Source organism: Chiloscyllium plagiosum, unplaced genomic scaffold, assembly GCF_037043375.1.
Source record: "Chiloscyllium plagiosum isolate Xiang-an unplaced genomic scaffold, Cpla_swu_hap1 HiC_scaffold_13, whole genome shotgun sequence".
Taxonomy (NCBI): Eukaryota; Metazoa; Chordata; class Chondrichthyes; order Orectolobiformes; family Hemiscylliidae; genus Chiloscyllium; species Chiloscyllium plagiosum.
Genome location: NW_028270151.1, coordinates 90,364,263 through 90,381,609, shown reverse-complemented (window position 1 = coordinate 90,381,609; position 17,347 = coordinate 90,364,263). Strand labels below are relative to the sequence as shown.

Sequence of the window (17,347 nt, the reverse complement as noted above, 5' to 3'; positions counted from 1 at the left end):
CACCTGGACACCCCGCGCTGGCCTATTACCTGCCCTCGACCTCTTCATTTCCAACTGCCGCCGGGACATTAACCACCTCAACCTGTCGAACCCCCTCCCCCACTCCAACCTCTCACCCTCACAACGCGCAGCCCTCCAATCCCTCTGCTCCAATCCTGACCTCACCATCAAGCCAGCGGACAAAGGGGGCACAGTGGTAGTCTGGCGCACTGACCTCTACATCGCTGAAGCCAAACGCCAACTCGAGGACACCTCTTCCTACCGCCCCCTTGACCATGACCCCACCCCCCATCACCAAACTATCATCTCCCAGACCATACAGAACCTCATCACCTCAGGAGATCTCCCACCCACAGCTTCCAACCTCATAGTCCGGGAACCCCGCACTGCCCGGTTCTACCTCCTTCCCAAGATCCACAAGCCTGACCACCCTGGCCGACCCATTGTCTCAGCATGCTCCTGCCCCACTGAACTCATCTCTACCTACCTCGACACTGTCCTATCCCCCCTAGTCCAGGAACTCCCCACATACTTTCGAGACACCACCCACGCCCTCCACCTCCTGCAAGACTTCCGTTTCCCCGGCCCCCAACACCTCATCTTCACCATGGATATCCAATCCCTCTACACCTCCATCCACCATGACCAGGGCCTCCAAGCCCTCCGTTTTTTCCTCTACAGACGTTCCCAACAGTACCCCTCCACCGACACTCTCATTCGTTTGGCCGAACTGGTCCTCACCCTTAACAATTTCTCCTTTGAATCCTCCCACTTCCTCCAGACCAAAGGGGTAGCCATGGGCACACGTATGGGCCCCAGCTATGCCTGTCTCTTTGTTGGCTACGTAGAGCAGTTGATCTTCCGTAATTACACCGGCACCGCTCCCCACCTCTTCCTCCGCTACATTGATGACTGCATTGGCGCCACCTCGTGCTCCCGCGAGGAGGTTGAGCAATTCATCAACTTCACCAACACATTCCACCCTGACCTTAAATTTACCTGGACCATCTCTGACACCTCCCTCCCCTTCCTGGACCTCTCCATCTCCATCAGTGACGACCGACTTGACACTGACATCTTCTACAAACCCACCGACTCCCACAGCTACCTGGATTACACCTCTTCCCACCCTACCTCTTGCAAAAATGCCATCCCGTATTCCCAATTCCTCCGCCTCCGCCGTATCTGCTCCCAGGAGGAGCGGTTCCACCATAGAACACACCAGATGGCCTCCTTCTTTAGAGACCGCAATTTCCCTTCCCACGTGGTTAAAGATGCCCTCCAACGCATCTCATCCACATCCCGCACCTCCGCCCTCAGACCCAACCCCTCCAACCGCAACAAGGACAGAACGCCCCTGGTGCTCACCTTCCACCCTACCAACCTTCACATAAACCAAATCATCCGCCGACATTTCCACCACCTCCAAACAGACCCCACCACCAGGGATATATTTCCCTCCCCACCCCTCTCCGCCTTCCGCAAAGACCGTTCCCTCCGTGACTACCTGGTCAGGTCCACGCCCCCCTACGACCCACCCTCCCATCCTGGCACTTTCCCCTGCCACCGCAGGAACTGTAAAACCTGCGCCCACACCTCCTCCCTCACCTCTATCCAAGGCCCCAAAGGAGCTTTCCACATCCATCAAAGTTTTACCTGCACATCCACTAATATCATCTATTGTATCTGTTGCTCCCGATGCGGTCTCCTCTACATTGGGGAGACTGGGCGCCTCCTAGCAGAGCGCTTTAGGGAACATCTCCGAGACACCCGCACCAATCAACCAAATCGCCCAGTGGCTCAACATTTCAACTCCCCCTCCCACTCTGCCGAGGACATGGAGGTGCTGGGCCTCCTCCACCGCCGCTCCCTCACCACCAGACGCCTGGAGGAAGAACGCCTCATCTTCCGCCTCGGAACACTTCAACCCCAGGGCATCAATGTGGATTTCAACAGTTTCCTCATTTCCCCTTCCCCCACCTCATCCTAGCTTCTAACCTCCAGAAACTCGATCCCCTGACCTGTCCGGACTTGTCCGACCTGCCCAGCTCCTTTTCCACCTATCCACTCCACCCTCTCCTCCCTGACCTATCACCTTCATCTCCTTCCCCACTGACCTATTGTACTCTATGCCACTCTCTCCCCACCCCCACCCTCCTCTAGCTTATCTCTCCACGCTTCAGGCTCTCTGCCTTTATTCCTGATGAAGGGCTTTTGCCCGAAACGTCGATTTTGCCTGTCCTCGGATGCTGCCTGAATTGCTGTGCTCTTCCAGCACCACTGATCCAGAATCTGGTTTCCAGCATCTGCAGTCATTGTTTTTACCTTTACAAGGATGTTGCTATAGTGAGAGGTTGAATAGGCTGGGGCCGTTTTCGCTGGAGCATCGGAGGCTGAGGGGTGATCTTATAGAGGTTTATAAAATCATGTGGGACATGGATAGGATAAATAGATAAAGTATTTCCTCTGGAGTGGGAGAGTCCAGAACTAGAAGGCATAGGTTTAGGGTGAGAAGGGAAAAATATAAAAGAGACCTAATGGAAACATTTTGACGCAGAGGGTGGTACGTGTATGGAATGAGCTGCCAGAGGATGTGGTGGGGGCTGGTACAATTGCAACATTTAAAAGGCGTCTGGATGGGTAGATGAATAGGAAGGTTTGGAGGGATATGGGCTGGATGCTGGCATGGTGGGACTAGATTGGGTTGGGATATCTGGTCAGCATGGATGAATTGGACCTAAGAGTCTGTTTCCATGCTACATATCTCCCTGACTCGATGACTATGACTCTATAAGGTCTAGGTGACTGAAAACCGATGCAAGTTTGGAAGAATATTGAGAAGGTTGGACCAAACTGAAACGAGGAATTAAGAGGGCTAAAATGGATCATGAGATATCCTTAGTGAGCAGGATTAAGGAAAATCCCAAAGCCTTTTATTCATATATCAGGAGCAAGAGGGTAGCTAGAGAAAGGGTTGGCCCACTCAAGGACAAAGGAGGAAAGTTTTGTGTGGAGTTAGAGAAAATGGGTGAGATTCTTAATGAGTACTTTGCATTGGTATTCACCGAGGAGAGGGACATGACGGATGTTGAGGTTAGGGATCTATTTTTGATTACTCGAGGTCAAGGTGGCATAAGGAAGGAGCAAGTGTTAGGTATTCTAAAAAGCATTAAGTTGAACAAGTCCCAGTCCGGATGGGACTTACCCTAGGTTACAGAGGGAAGTGAGAGAGGAAATAGCTGCAGCTTTAACAGGTATCTTTGCAGCATCTTTGAATCCACGAGAGGTTGCAGAGGATTGGAGAAATCCTCTTGTTGTCCCCTTGTTTAAGAAGGGTAGCAGGGATAATCTAGGTAAGTACAGACATATGAGCCTGACGTCAATGGTAAGGAAGCTGCTGGAGAAAATACTAAGGGATAGGATATATACCCATTTGGAAGAAAATGGGCTTATCAATGATAGCAACGTGGTTATGTGCAGGGAATTCCATGTCTTACAAACTTAATAGAATTCTTTGAAGAGGTGACAAAGTTGATTGATGATGTAGATGTCATATAAATGGACTTTAGTAAGGTGTTTGATAAGGTTCCCCATGGTAGGCTGCAGGAGAAGGTAAAGTAACATGGGGTCAAGGGGTTCTAGCTAGATGGATAGAGAACTGGTTGGGCAACAGGAGACAGAGTAGGAGTAGAACTGAGTTTCTCAAAATAGAGATCTGTGACCAATGGTGTCCCACAGGGATCCATTCTGTAACCACTGTTGTTTGTGATATATATCAATGATTTGGAGGAAGGTATAAGTTGCCTCATTAGCAAGCTTGCAGATGACACTAAGATTGGTGGAGTAGCAGATAATGAAGGGAACTGTCCGAGAATACAGGAAATTATAGATAAATTGGAGAGATGGGCAGAGAATTGGCATATGGAGTTCAATCCGGACAAATGCGAGGTGATGCATTTTGGAGGATGCGATTCAAGAGTGAACGATACAGTAAATGGAAAAGTCCTGGGGAAAACTGATGTACAGAGAGCTGTGTGTGTTCAGGTCCATTGTACCCTGATGGTGGCAATACAGGTTCGTAGAGTCTTCAAGAAAGCAAACGGCATGCTTTCCTTCATTGGACGGGGTATTGAGTACAAGAGTTGGCAGGTCATGTTACAGTTGTATAGGACTTTGGTTTGGCCACATTTGGAATACTGTGTACAGTTCTGGTCACCACGTTACCAAAAGGATGTGAATGCTTTGGAGAGGATGCAGAGGAGGTTCACCAGGATGTTGCCTGGTATGGAGGATGCTCGCTATAAGGAGAGGTTGAGTAGATTAGGATTATTTTCATTGGAATGAAGGAAGTTGAGGGGGTCCTAATTGAGGTCTAAAAATCATGAGAGATGTAGACAGGGTGGATAGCAAGGAAAGTTTTCCCAGAATGGGGGACTCAATTACTCAGGGTCACATGTTCAAGGTGAGGGAGGGAACGTTTTAAGGGAGATATGTGTGGCAAGTTCTTTTTATATAGAGGATGATGGGTGTCTGAGTGGAGGTAGAGGCAGGCATGATAGTGTCATTTAAGATGTATAGACAGATACATATATGGGCAGGGAGCAGAAGGATACAGATCCTTGGAAAATAGGTGACAGGTGTAGATATAGGATTTGGATCAGTGCAGGCTTGGAGGGCCGAAGGGCCTTTTTCTGTGCTGTAATTTTCTTTGTTCTTTGTTCTTCCAGCTTCCTGTTTGTCAACAATCATTGAGACCCCATACCCACTCTGCCTGCTCCTCTTTGGCAAGTCAATCTAAAATATATTCAGCAGGTCTGGTAGTATCTGTGGAGATAGAAACAGTGAACATTTCAAGTCCATTGTGACTCCTCTTCAGAATGTATCAGACTGGAAATGTTAATTGTGCTTTCCTCGACACAAACCTGCTGAGTTTCTCCAACATTCTTCATTGGTTTCAGATTTCATGCAGTTGCACCATTTTTCTCTACGTAAAATGTGTTCATATCCCTTGCGATAGAGCCTCACTAACCTCCTCAATATAATGATGGAGAGAAAACTGTTTACACTGTAACATCAGCTGAACTAGCCTGATGTCTATGGATTAAGGAATATAGATCTTTATGCATGCTGGAGATTAGTCCCTCAGGTAAACAAAAATGCCCTAATTTACCCACAAGGGTTAAACGCTTGTGATTTTTAAAATGTATTCATTCATGTGGGCATTACTGGCTAGGTCAGCATTTATTGCCCATCCCTAAATGCTCTGACAGCAATTAAGAGTCAGTCACATTGCTGTGGGCCTGGAGTCACATGTTGGCCAGACTAGGTAGGGATGACAGTTTCCCTCCCAAAAGGACATTGGTGAACCAGGTAGGTTCTTCCAAAAATAGATTCATGGTCATCATTAGCTTCTTAATTCCAAATTTTTTTACTGAATTAAAATTTCACCATCTGCCATTGTGGGATTTGAACCCAGTTCCCCAGAACATTACCTGGTTCTCTGGATTAATAGTTGACCAAGTATACCACTAGGCCATCATCTACCACAAAACTAAATTACAATGGTAAATCATTATGACAAAATTGGGTACTGCAAGATAAATTGGAGTGGTGAGGGTTTTGGGGGGTAGGTAAAAGTACATAAAAGGAAAGTCTATGGTAAGAGCAATTTCTATCTTTTGTCTAAGTATAGATACTGAGCACGTGGAATTTCATTCAAGTGACATCAGAACACACAGCTTATGCACTAGTGTTGGTAAGAAAGGATATCAGTGTTGAAACTTTATTGCTGGAACAGCACAGCAGGTCAGGCAGCATCCAGGGAACAGGAGATTCGATGTTTCGGGCACAGGCCCTTCTTCAGGAATGAGCCTGACCTGCTGTGCTGTTCCAGCAATAAAGTTTCAACTTTGATCTCCAGCATCTGCAGACCTCACTTTCTCCTCGAAGAAAGGATATCATACTGGGAGCCCTATTAGCTCCAATTCTACATGTAATAAAACCTGTTGCTGTTCACTCATTGGAGTGTAGATCCCACATTATTAACAGTGTTAAGGCTGATGCTCAAGGTCACGTCACTGGGGACACCAAGCTCTCCCATGCTCTGAGGTTACAGGTATAACTAGTGACAAATTTCATGTGGATAACCTTTCTGATGTGTAGACCTCTCATTGATTTATTTTTCACTGAGGTTCAGGTAGGTGAATTGTACCCTGAATACTTGGGGCAGAGATGGTCTCCTCCAGAGAATCACCTCCCTCTTCCAGCAATTTGTCCAACTTTGTGTTACGTCTCCTTATTCTCCCTACACTCTCCACTGTAAGTGGGTTCAAACTACATCCTCCATGTACAAGGGTAAGTGGTTTGTGCAGAATCAATGAAGTAAGGACACATGCCCACAGTATAGGTTTAAACAGCCCAGGGAACCAGTAAAACATTTCTACAATCACGGCAAGGTGCAATGGAAGTCAATTGGAAAGGTTGAAGAGTCGATTACCACTTTGACTAATTCTAGTGGGGTGTAGTCCTTCTGTTGAACACGTTAAACTGTGTGTGTGTAAACGGAAGTGTTAACTGAAGCATTGAATTGAAAAATAGTCACACAGGTATTAGATCAGAAGTACATGCTGATTGGCATCACAATCTACTAACACTGCCTATGATGGCATTCTCTGCATGCTGTCAGCACAATACCTAACACAGAGGTCAAGAAACACCCCTGGAGGGATGACAAACTACTGTGTTATGGAGTTAAACAATGAGGTCATACATCATACACCACTGAAACAGGTCATTCAGCCCACCATGTCTGGCCTGGCCCTTTGGTAGACAGACCAAATAAATTACAACTAATTGTTACTCAAAATCCAGTCTCCTCTTTTTGGTGAGGCCAGAATCGGACTGGGCGGCTATATTGGTAAACAGCTTCACTCCATCCACAGGCATGACCCTAACCTTCCAGTCACTTGCTATTTCAATGGACTGTCATGCTTATACCTCTATCCTATAGTTTTATGGTGACACAAATGATGTCTGAGGACTAGTCTACTGAGCTATTATGGGTTGAGATTAGAAACAGGAAAGAAGAGGTCACCTGGTTGGGAGTTTGCTACAGGCCTTTAAATAGTTCCAGAGATGTAAAGGAAAGGATAGCAAAGATGATTCTGGATAGGAGTGATAGCAACAGGGTAGATGTTATGGGGTGTTTAGCTTTCCAAATATCAACTGGGAGTACTATAGTTCAAGTACTTTACATGGGTCAGTTTTTGTCCAGTGTGTGCAGGAGTGTTTCCTGACACAGTATGTGTAGACAGGCCAGCAAGAAGCGAGGCCACATCGGATTTGGTACTGGGTAATGAGCCCGGCCAGGTGTTAGATTTGGAGGTAAGTGAGCTCTTTGGTGATAATAACCACAATTCAGTTACGTTTACTTAAGTGATGGAAAGGGATAGGTATATACTGCTGGGCAAGAGTTATAGCTGGGGGAAAGGCAATTATTGGGGTGACTTGATTGAGGTGTACAAGATGATTAGGGGGTTAGATAGGGTTGACAGTGTGAACCTTTTCCCGCGTATGGAGTCGGGTATTACAAGGGGGCATAGCTTTAAATTAAGGGGGGGTAGATATAGGCCTGAAGTTAGGGGTAGGTTCTTCACTCAGCGAGTCGTAAGTTCATGGAATGCCCTGCCAGTAGCAGTGGTGGACTCTCCCTCTTTATGGGCATTTAAGCGGGCATTGGATAGGTATATGGAGGATAGTGGGTTAGTATAGGTTAGGTGGGCTTGGATCGGCGCAACATCGAGGGCCAAAGGGCCTGTACTGCGCTGTATTCTTCTATGTTCTATGTTCTATAATGCAGTTAGGCAAGATTAAGGATTCATATGATGGGGAAAGAAACTGCAGGGGATGGGCACAATTGATATGTGGAGTTTATTTAATGCGTGTCCTTGATAAGCATGTACCTGGCAGGCAGGGAGGACATTGTCAAGTGCGGGAGCCATGGTTTAATAAGTAAGTTGAATCTCTTGTCAAGAGGAAGAAGAGGGACTATGTTAGGATGAGATGTGAAGGCTCAGGGCGCTTGAAAGTTACAAGTTAACCAGGAAAGACCTAAAAAGAGTTAGTAGGAGCCAGGAGGGGACATAAAAAGTCATTGGCAGAAAGGATCAAGGAAAACTCTAAGGCTTTTTGTAGGTATATCAGGAATAGAAGAATTGACTAGAGTAAGATTAGGGACAATCGAGGGTAGTAGGGGGAAGTTGTGCGTGGAGTCAGAGGAGATAGGAGAAGTGCTAAATGAATATTTTTCGTCAGTATTCACACTAGAAAAAGACAATGTTGGTGAGGAGAATGCTGAGATACAGGCTACTAGACTAGATGGGATTGAGGTTCACAAGGAGGTGGTGTTAGCAATTCTGGAAAGTGTGAAAATAGATAAGTCCCCTGGGCTGGATTGGATTTATCCTAGGATTGCAGAGCCTTTAGCTTTGATTTTTATGTTGTCATTGTCTACAGGAATAGTGCCAGAAGACTAGAAGATAGCAAACGTTGTTCCCTTGTTCAAGGAGGGGAGTAGCGATAATCCTGTGAGCTTTACTTTAGTTGTGGGTAAAATGTTGAAAAAAGTTATAAGACAGAGGTTTATAATCATCTGGAGAGCAATAAGTTGATTAAGAATAGTCAACATGGTTTTGTAAAAGATAGGTCATGATGAAGGGCTTTTGCCCAAAATGTTGATTTTTTTCCTGCTCCTCGGATGCTGTCTGACCTGCTGTGCTTTTCCAACACCACTCTAATCTTGACTCTAATCTCCAGCATCTGCAGTACCCATTTCTGCCATATGGACAAGAATGGAATAGTGTAGGTTCGATGGGCTTCAGATTGGTTTCACAGGTCAGCACAACATCGAGGGCTGAAAGACCTCTACTGCGTTGTAATCTATGTAATCCTTGGCCTATTGCTCCAGTTTAGGCAATTGCAAGCTTAAGGTACAGCACTTCTTTTTATTTCAGGCACTTTACAGCCTCAGAACTCAACACTGAATACAAGAAGTTTAGACTGCGAACTCTGTCCTCATTTTTGAATTTCACTCCTTCTGACTCCACCCCTCAATGTCACATTTGAATGGGTTTGCTCTGAGAACTACATTACCTTCTGCTATTAAGCACCCACCATTTACATCTTCAACCAGATCATGACTTATTATTAGCACTCTCTTTACCTTTTGCTCTGGGACACCTTTCACATCAGTTCCACTTGCTCCTCCGCACTGCAAAGCATCACTTTTCCAGCCTCCTTCAGTTCTGAAGAAAAGTAGTATTGGATTTAAAGCATAATTCCATTTCTCTTCTGCAGATGCTTCCAGACCTCCTTTGTTTTGTTCATCACTTTCTACTTTTATTTTGGATCTCTGGCATTTGCAATAATTTGCTACTATATTTATCTCAATTCCAGGTTGTTTCCTCAGAGTTGTGAAAAATCTATGTTCTGTATTTGCCAATACAGTCTGCACAATTATAGCAGGTGAGTTCATGCAGTATCATCAGTCTGCTCTCAGAGATAGCTACAATGATCAAGTATTGTTGTCTACACTATTCCACAAGTGCGTATAATTCAAATGAGAATATTTATGAACACAAAAGCTGTTGGAAGTCTTTAAAATTGAGAAAAATGTGTGTTCATTAATTATTTTGAAGTAGTCATCTTAGAATTCTTTGATAAAGCATTCCTTCGCTAACAGAGATTAATAAGATTATTCTGCTACAATGAAAGAATTAGATTTCTGTTCTGAACTATAAAATCTTACTTATGATCAACAAAGCAACAAATAGAACAGGAGTTACAGGTGAAGGTTTCAAACTTATATAGAAAAATAATCCCCTTTTAATAGATTCTCATCATAAGGTATAATATGTTTGAAAAGTAACAATTGAAAATATATCATTGTTTAAATAATGCAGCAGGACCCAGACAACATTTTAGGCTTGGACTGAAAAGTGGCAATTAGCATTTGTGCCATAAAATGCCAGACAATTACCATCTCCAATTAGGATCTAACTACTACCCCTTGGCATTTAATAAATGCCCCACTATCAACATCCTGGGGGGTTACCATTGACCAGGCACTGAACTGGATTAGCTGTATAAGTACAGTGGCTACAAGACCAGGTCAGAGATTAGGAACCCTGCAGCCGGTAACTCTCTTCCTGACTCTCAGAAGTTTGTTAACCATCTACAAGACACACGTTTGGTGTGTAATAGAACACTCCCAACTTGCCTGGATAAGTGCAGCTCTAACTATAGTCAAGAAGCTTGATGCTCTTTGGACAAAACAATCTGTTTGATTGGCATCACATCCACAAACATCCACTTTCTCCACCACCAAAACTGTTGTGTGCTGTTTACTGATGCTACAGAAATTAATCAAAGATCCTTAGACATAACTTCCTTCTGCAAGAACTATCATCTAGAACGACAAGGATAGCAGGGATCTTCAAAACATGCACTTTCCCCTCCAAGCCACTTACCATCCTGACTTGCAAACATTCCTTTACTGTCACTGGGTCAAACTCCCGGCAATCCCGCCCTAATGGCTTTCCTGTCTACTTACAGCACTTGAACTGCAGCGTTTGGAGAAGGCAGATCCAGCATCTTGTCAAAGGCAACTCGGGATGGGGAATAAATGCACAAGTGAATAAAAGATATAAGTTCTCAAACTTTACACAAATTGGTATATTCATAGTGAGGCCAGTACTGAGGAAATGCTGCATGGTTGGATGTACAATATTACAGATATATTTATAAAGCATGATACTACTTGGCCTGTCTGATAGATGTCAAGCATTCCATAATACTATTCAAAGACAAGCTAGGAAGTTCTCCCTGGTCTCCAGGTCAATATTCTGTCTCTCAAGCAGCATCACTGATTAACAGAATAGTTGATTATGTATCTTGTTATTGTTTATGGGACAGTAAATGTAGCAGATGGCAGAGCAAGGTAATGGAATCATTTAGGACACAGAAGGAGACCATTCAGCCCCTCGAGTCCATGCCAGGTCTTCACAGAAGAATCCAGTCTGTCCGACCCTCTCCTTGTAGCTATACATCTTTATTAACTACAAATGTACTTTCAATTTTCTTTTGAAATCATTTGTTTCCGTTTCCACCGCCCTACATTTTAATTGCGAAACAATTTAACTGGCTGTCAGATCATTCCTTCTGGATACCTCCAGAGAAACTCAGTCTTATTGTGTCATCACTAAAGAAAGCAACTGGAAAAGCCTATTCAATTGACACTGAGAGCTAAGGTTGCCATAGGAACCAAGGAGTTAATACTTTTCAGAATGTGAAACTTTTTGTAGCCCTAGGCTTCTGCCAAGTTCAATTAAGACCTGGGTGACTTGGAGCTTAAGCACAAAGGATGACTTTACAACCAAATGACTCGAGGCTCTGATCTACTGAAGGTATTAACATAGCAACCAAACCTGATAAGACGAAAAAAAGAGATATTTTCCTTCGTGTTAAGATCAGGTAAGATGGAGTCAAATGACACATGCACCCCACCCCCACTCCAATCCCCTCCACCTCACCTCTGCTGAATTGACAGCAACATTCTTTCTTGTTTGAAAAGAATATATTTTCTTATTCAAAGGTACTTAACTTTTTACAAAGTTAAAAATCACACAACACCAGGTTATAGTCCAACAGGTTTAATTGACAATCACCTGATGAAGGAGCGTCGCTCTGAAAGCTAGTGTGCTTCCAATTAAACTTGTTGGACTATAACCTGGTGTTGTGTGATTTTTAACTTTATCCAAATTAAGTGCCCATACACTAAACAAAGACTATACAGTTATAAGATCGAAACAGAATACTGCAGATTCTGGAGATGTAAATCTTAAAAGGTCTGGCAGCATCTGAAGGGGTCTGGAAAATTAGAGTCAAGATTCGAGTGGTGCTGATTCCTGATGAAGGGGTTTTGTCCGAAAAGGCTATTTCCCTGCTCCTCGGATGCTGCCTGACCTGCTGTGCTTTTCCAGCACCACTCTAATCTTGACTCTGATCTCCAGCATCTGCAGTCCTCACTTTCACCTGGAAAATTATAGAGCCATGCAGCTATATGGTTTTCTGATGTTTGTCAATGAAGGAGCGACTGGAGCAGAAGGTGCTCAGAGGAAAAGGTCTTTCTGAATTTCTCCTCCATCGTCTGTTTACACTCCAATGAAAAGGATTTGAGGCAGATAGGAGGTGGGTTACTGATCACATAATTCCCAGCCTATCCTGTTCTTGTAACCACAGTTTTTATAATATCAATCCAATTCAGTTGTGGTAAAAGTAATAACCATGATGTTGATCATGGGGTATGCTGTGGAGGAGGAATTCCTTCAGCGTGTACGAAATGGTTTCCGGGATCAATGAGAAGCAGAATCAATTAAAATGGTTAAGCCCAGTGACATGTTGCCATCTGTGCTGCCGGGATATCCAGGAGGTAGAGCTGATGATTATCCCTCCAACACTTCCCCATGATGGTCCGAGGAGGTTAATGGACTCTCTTCTGCTGGGGATGGTTGGTCCATGGTGGGGGTTGGTTCAACCTGTAAAGACATGAGAGACATATCCCCACAGGAGTGGTTCCTGTCTTCTGCCACGGCAGGAATCCTTTCCTGGGAAGGGGTGAGGACACAGATATCTGGCCTCACAGCGCAAGGAACTCAGGTTCAATTCCAGTAGGCGATTGTCCATGTGAAGTATACATGTTCGCTTTGTATTTGCATGGGTTGCCTCTGGGTGCAGGCTAGATGGATTGGCCACACCACATTGTCCTGTAGTGTCCAGAGTTATGTAGGCTCGGGTGAGTTAGCCATCGTAAAATGTGGGGTTACCGTGATCAAGTGGGCCTGCGTAGGATGCTCTTCAGAGGGTTGGTGCAGACTCAATGGGCCAAATAGCCTCTTTCCACATTGGTGAATGTAAGAATATGTGATCTCCTGTTCCCTTACAATCAGCAGTGGAAGTCATGATACTAGATGACGCCCAGCTTGATCCGAGGTTGCCAACCAGGTTATTGCTATCTCAGCCGTCTGGAGGAAAGCCTAGCAGCATAGGAAATGGTATCTTTACTCATTAAGTTAAAGAACATAAACATATTACTTATTTCAGTTTGGCGGAGATAATACATTGAGGTCTCTACGGACAGCTAGACTTCCATTAAAATACACGGAGTAAGTCATTTCAAAAGTGCTGATGTCTTTAATATCATTTCAAGGCTGTCAAGTAAACCTTCTATGAAAAAGACACCTGCAAAATTTAAAACCTGGAATCATAGGCAATGATATTTGGAAAACCAGAAGATTTGAAATTTATCCATCAGACCATTTTTATCTTCACAAAATTTGAAAATTATGATCAGAATGTTAAATAAGTATTAAGACATCAAATCACAAAAATGTCTTAAAATTTGCTCACCATAGTCTTCAGACTTGTCAAAGATTCATTAACAATTCTGAGTAAAGTTGCAAGTGCAGTTAATGAAGAGCACATGAAGCTAATAGAAGAGATTAGTCAGGGGTGTAGAATCTGTAAAAGGTCCCTGAGGAAGTTGCCATGTTCTATTGTAAGCCTTCCCCTTTGGCACACTCTTGAAGTATATACCATGGAATTAAAAGGATTTTGTGAAAGACAGAAATGTTTTCATTCTATGTTTGCAGATCTTGCAACCAGATCTACAATAATATATATTACATTTTTTTATTCATTCATGAGATTCAAAATACGGGCCAGCGTTTATTGCCCAACCCCAATTGTCCAGGGGGCAGTTAAGAGTCAACTGCATTGGAATAAGGACATTAGTGAACCAAATGGGTTTTTTCAACAGTGGATTCATGGTCATCATTTAACTCTTAACTCCAAGTTTTTTTTTGATCAATTTCAAATTCCACCATCTGTCATGGCAGGATTTGAACCTGGCTTCCCAGAACATTCCAGATAATGTCACTACACCATCACTTCCCATATTAATGACAAAACAGCTATTGAAAACATCAAGGGGAAATGAATAGGAGCCAAACTTTGGAGAGAGGGGAAGGGAGGTGGAGACCTTGCAAAGGCTTTGATTGACATTGGATGGGAATTTACCAGTGACTAGTTCAGGGCTGTGTTTGACAATATGAACATAATGCTCATGGATACCTCTGCTGAAAGCCCTCTTGATTTTGGAATCTCTTAAAAGAAATGATTGTGGACTCTGAGCATTAATCAGTGGAGTATTGCAAATAATCGGTGGCAGATCAACCAAGCTGTGAGGTGAAACAGCCTGATTTCGGTGAGTTTAGCAAAGAATGATAATCCCTACCAGTAAAGTCTCCAGGTGAAATTCCTACTTTGCTTCTCTGCTGTGTTATTTTCCTTGTGCTGTGGAAGGTACTACATCTGATCTTCTACAAATTTAGATGTTTATTTATTGGGAGATGGCATTTCATCAATGTTGCGATCTCAAAAAAATTCAGACAGCTCTTAGGCTTCATATCAGGCAATGCATCATAGAATTGAATTTGCGATATTGCTTTAAACAATAAATAAGAAAGTCATAGGGAATGCTAAGATCATGGTAAGGTCACAGGTCATGGTAGTAAGACAGTAATCATGAATGCTGCCTCATAGGATTAATTCCTCACGATTAGTCAGAATTAATTACAAATTCTCTAATTCTGAACAGCTGACAGAAGTAAACATGGCTCCTACTATATCAAGGCCTCGTGCATATTTTTCAAAGAAAATGGGCATCATTAGCAATGCCAGCCATTGGTAGTTGCTCTGGAGAGGGCAGTGGTGAGCTGCTACCTTGAACTTCCACAGTTCATGTGGTGTGTGGACACCCATGGTGCAAGAAGGGAGTTCCTGTCTTTTGACCCAGGGACAATGTAGGAACAGTAATAAAGGTCCAAATCAGGGTTGTGCACGGAAATCCACAGGTGATGGTAGCCCCATATATTTTCTGCCTTTGTTTTCCCAGGTGGTGCAGGTTGCAGATCTGAAGGTGCTATTGGTGAGTAGATGTTCTGTATGTTATTGATAAATGCATTGCTGTCACTGTTACAAGAGTTGTGGGTGGGGTAGAGATCAGAGTGGTGCTGGAAAAGCACAGCAGGTCAAGCAGTATCCGAGGAGCAGGAAAATTGACGTTTCGGGCAAAAGCCCTTCATCAGGAATGGAGGCCAATTGTGGGTGGAGTGCCAATCAAGCAGATAGCTTTGGTCAAAATTCATGAGTATTAATGGAGCTAAAGTCACCCAGGCAAATTGAATGATTTCTGTTACGATCCTGGCTTGTGTGTAGTTATTGGTAGATGTGGTTTGAAATGACTGGAGGTTAATGGCAATGGCAACCCCACAGGATGTTGATGGTGCAGCATTCAGTTATGGTCATTAGATTTTTTTATTAGATTCCCTACAGTGTGGAAACAGGCCCTTCAGTTCAACAAGTCCACACTGACCCTCCAAAGAGTAACCCACCCAGACTCATTCACCTACTAATGCACCTATCACTATGGGCAATTTAGCATGGCCAATTCACCTGGCCTACACTGCGGGAGGGAACCGGAGCACCCGGAGGAAACCCGAGCAGACAGTCACCCGAGGCTGGAATCGAATCCGGGTCCCTAGCGCTGCGAGGCAGCAGTGCGAACCAATGAGCCACTGCCACAAGATTTCCGTTTGGGGAGCATTTTCCTGACCCCATTAAAACCCTGGAATGTTGCAGCAAAGAAAGTGATTGGAGCAAGAATCCCATCCCTGGGTGGTTTCGAACCACCAACCTTTCGATTAACAGCCAAACGCGTTGACCAATTGCACCACAGAGACTGGCTTTTGAAGATCGAGGCAGATTGTCTCTTGCAGTGAAAGAGTTAAAGAACAGAATGTGGTAGTCGATGGGGTAGTCAGTGGTAATGTACATGTGAAACACTGGTTAGAGCTATCACGTGAATGGCCAATCGCCCAGAGCTGTTACTTAGGTGAAATTTTGAATGGAGAAAAGCAGTAATGGTTAAAGATGCATTCTGGGAAGTTGATTGAATAGTCAGGATGATGAACAAGGATTAAGGTTCTTAGACTGAGCGCAAGAGCAGGAAGTAAGAAAATGAAATACTGCTATTACTTCTGATAGGAGGTCCAAAAGTCATACTTGCACCAGAAAATGAGCATGCACCAGAAAAAAATCTATTTATAGTGCAAGAAGGAGAGGCACATTTGTAGTCTTGGCTACATACAGCACGTGGGGGCTTAAATAAATCTCACAATTACATAACCATCACAGGGCAGATTCCGTTATATCCATCAGTGTAGATCAATCAACATAAAGATGTTTTTCCACAGGGCAATACTTTTGGGTTTTTGAAATTGTGCAAATAGGCAGCAATTGCTAATGGAAAGCGATGGAACTCAACAGAGTCAGACTGGTTACAACACAGGGGACCATTCAGCCCATTGTCTCTCCATGGACATTCTGGGTCTCACCCGTTTATCTCCCCACAGCCCAGCACAGGCTTTCCTTTCAAATAACACTCTTGTCAAGATAATACTCTTGTCACAGACAGCAGGGAAAGGTGAATTCAATGACTTGTTTTTTAGGTGGTGGTTTCTCCAAACCCTGCTTGTGAAATTCTTCATAGCCGAAACAAAGTATATTTTATTACCGTATTCAAATCGCAGGGAGGATGGTTCACAAAATACAATTTTCATACCCAAGCATCCATGAAAGAAAGAAAAGAAAAAGGACAGGAGGGAGGTTACAAATTACAAACTCCTTTACAATAAAGACATCAGAATTAGTTCATATGAATTACGGAGTCTTGTAACTCAATGCCAAGTTGCGTACCTTTCAGTTGATGGTGCACAGAAGTGTCTTGCATAGGAGTTCAGAAGCAGTTCAATTCCCTGCTAAGCTGTAATTGTTGTAAGATGGGAATTGGTTCACGTTGCAGTTGAAACTTTTTGGTTTTCTTTGAGAGATACTGAGGTCAGATGCAGCGTTTCAGCAAAATCTGGAGTTACATCCTCTTCTGGTTTAACAAGAAAGCGGAGATATTGTGATAAGTCTCACGTGAATGCAACTCTCTCACTCTCTCCCTTCTCTTTCCTCTCTCTCCCATTAAATCTGAGGTCAAGGGCAGCTCGGTGGCTCAGTGGTTAGCACTGCTGCTTCACAGGGACTGGGGTTTGATTCCAGCCTCGGGCGACTGTCTGTGTGGAGTTTGTACATTCTCTCAGTGTCTGCGTGGGTTTCCTCCAAGTAGTCTGGTTTCCTCCCACAATGCTAAGATGTGCAGATTTGGTGAATTGGCCATGCTAAA

The 17,347-nt window shown here is 43.9% G+C and overlaps 1 pseudogene; it reads left to right on the top strand.

The window, feature by feature from the left end:
• Window positions 1-607: 607 nt before the first annotated feature.
• The window catches only part of LOC148148377 (uncharacterized), a 108,703-nt pseudogene continuing 91,963 nt past the window's right edge, over window positions 608-17,347 (top strand).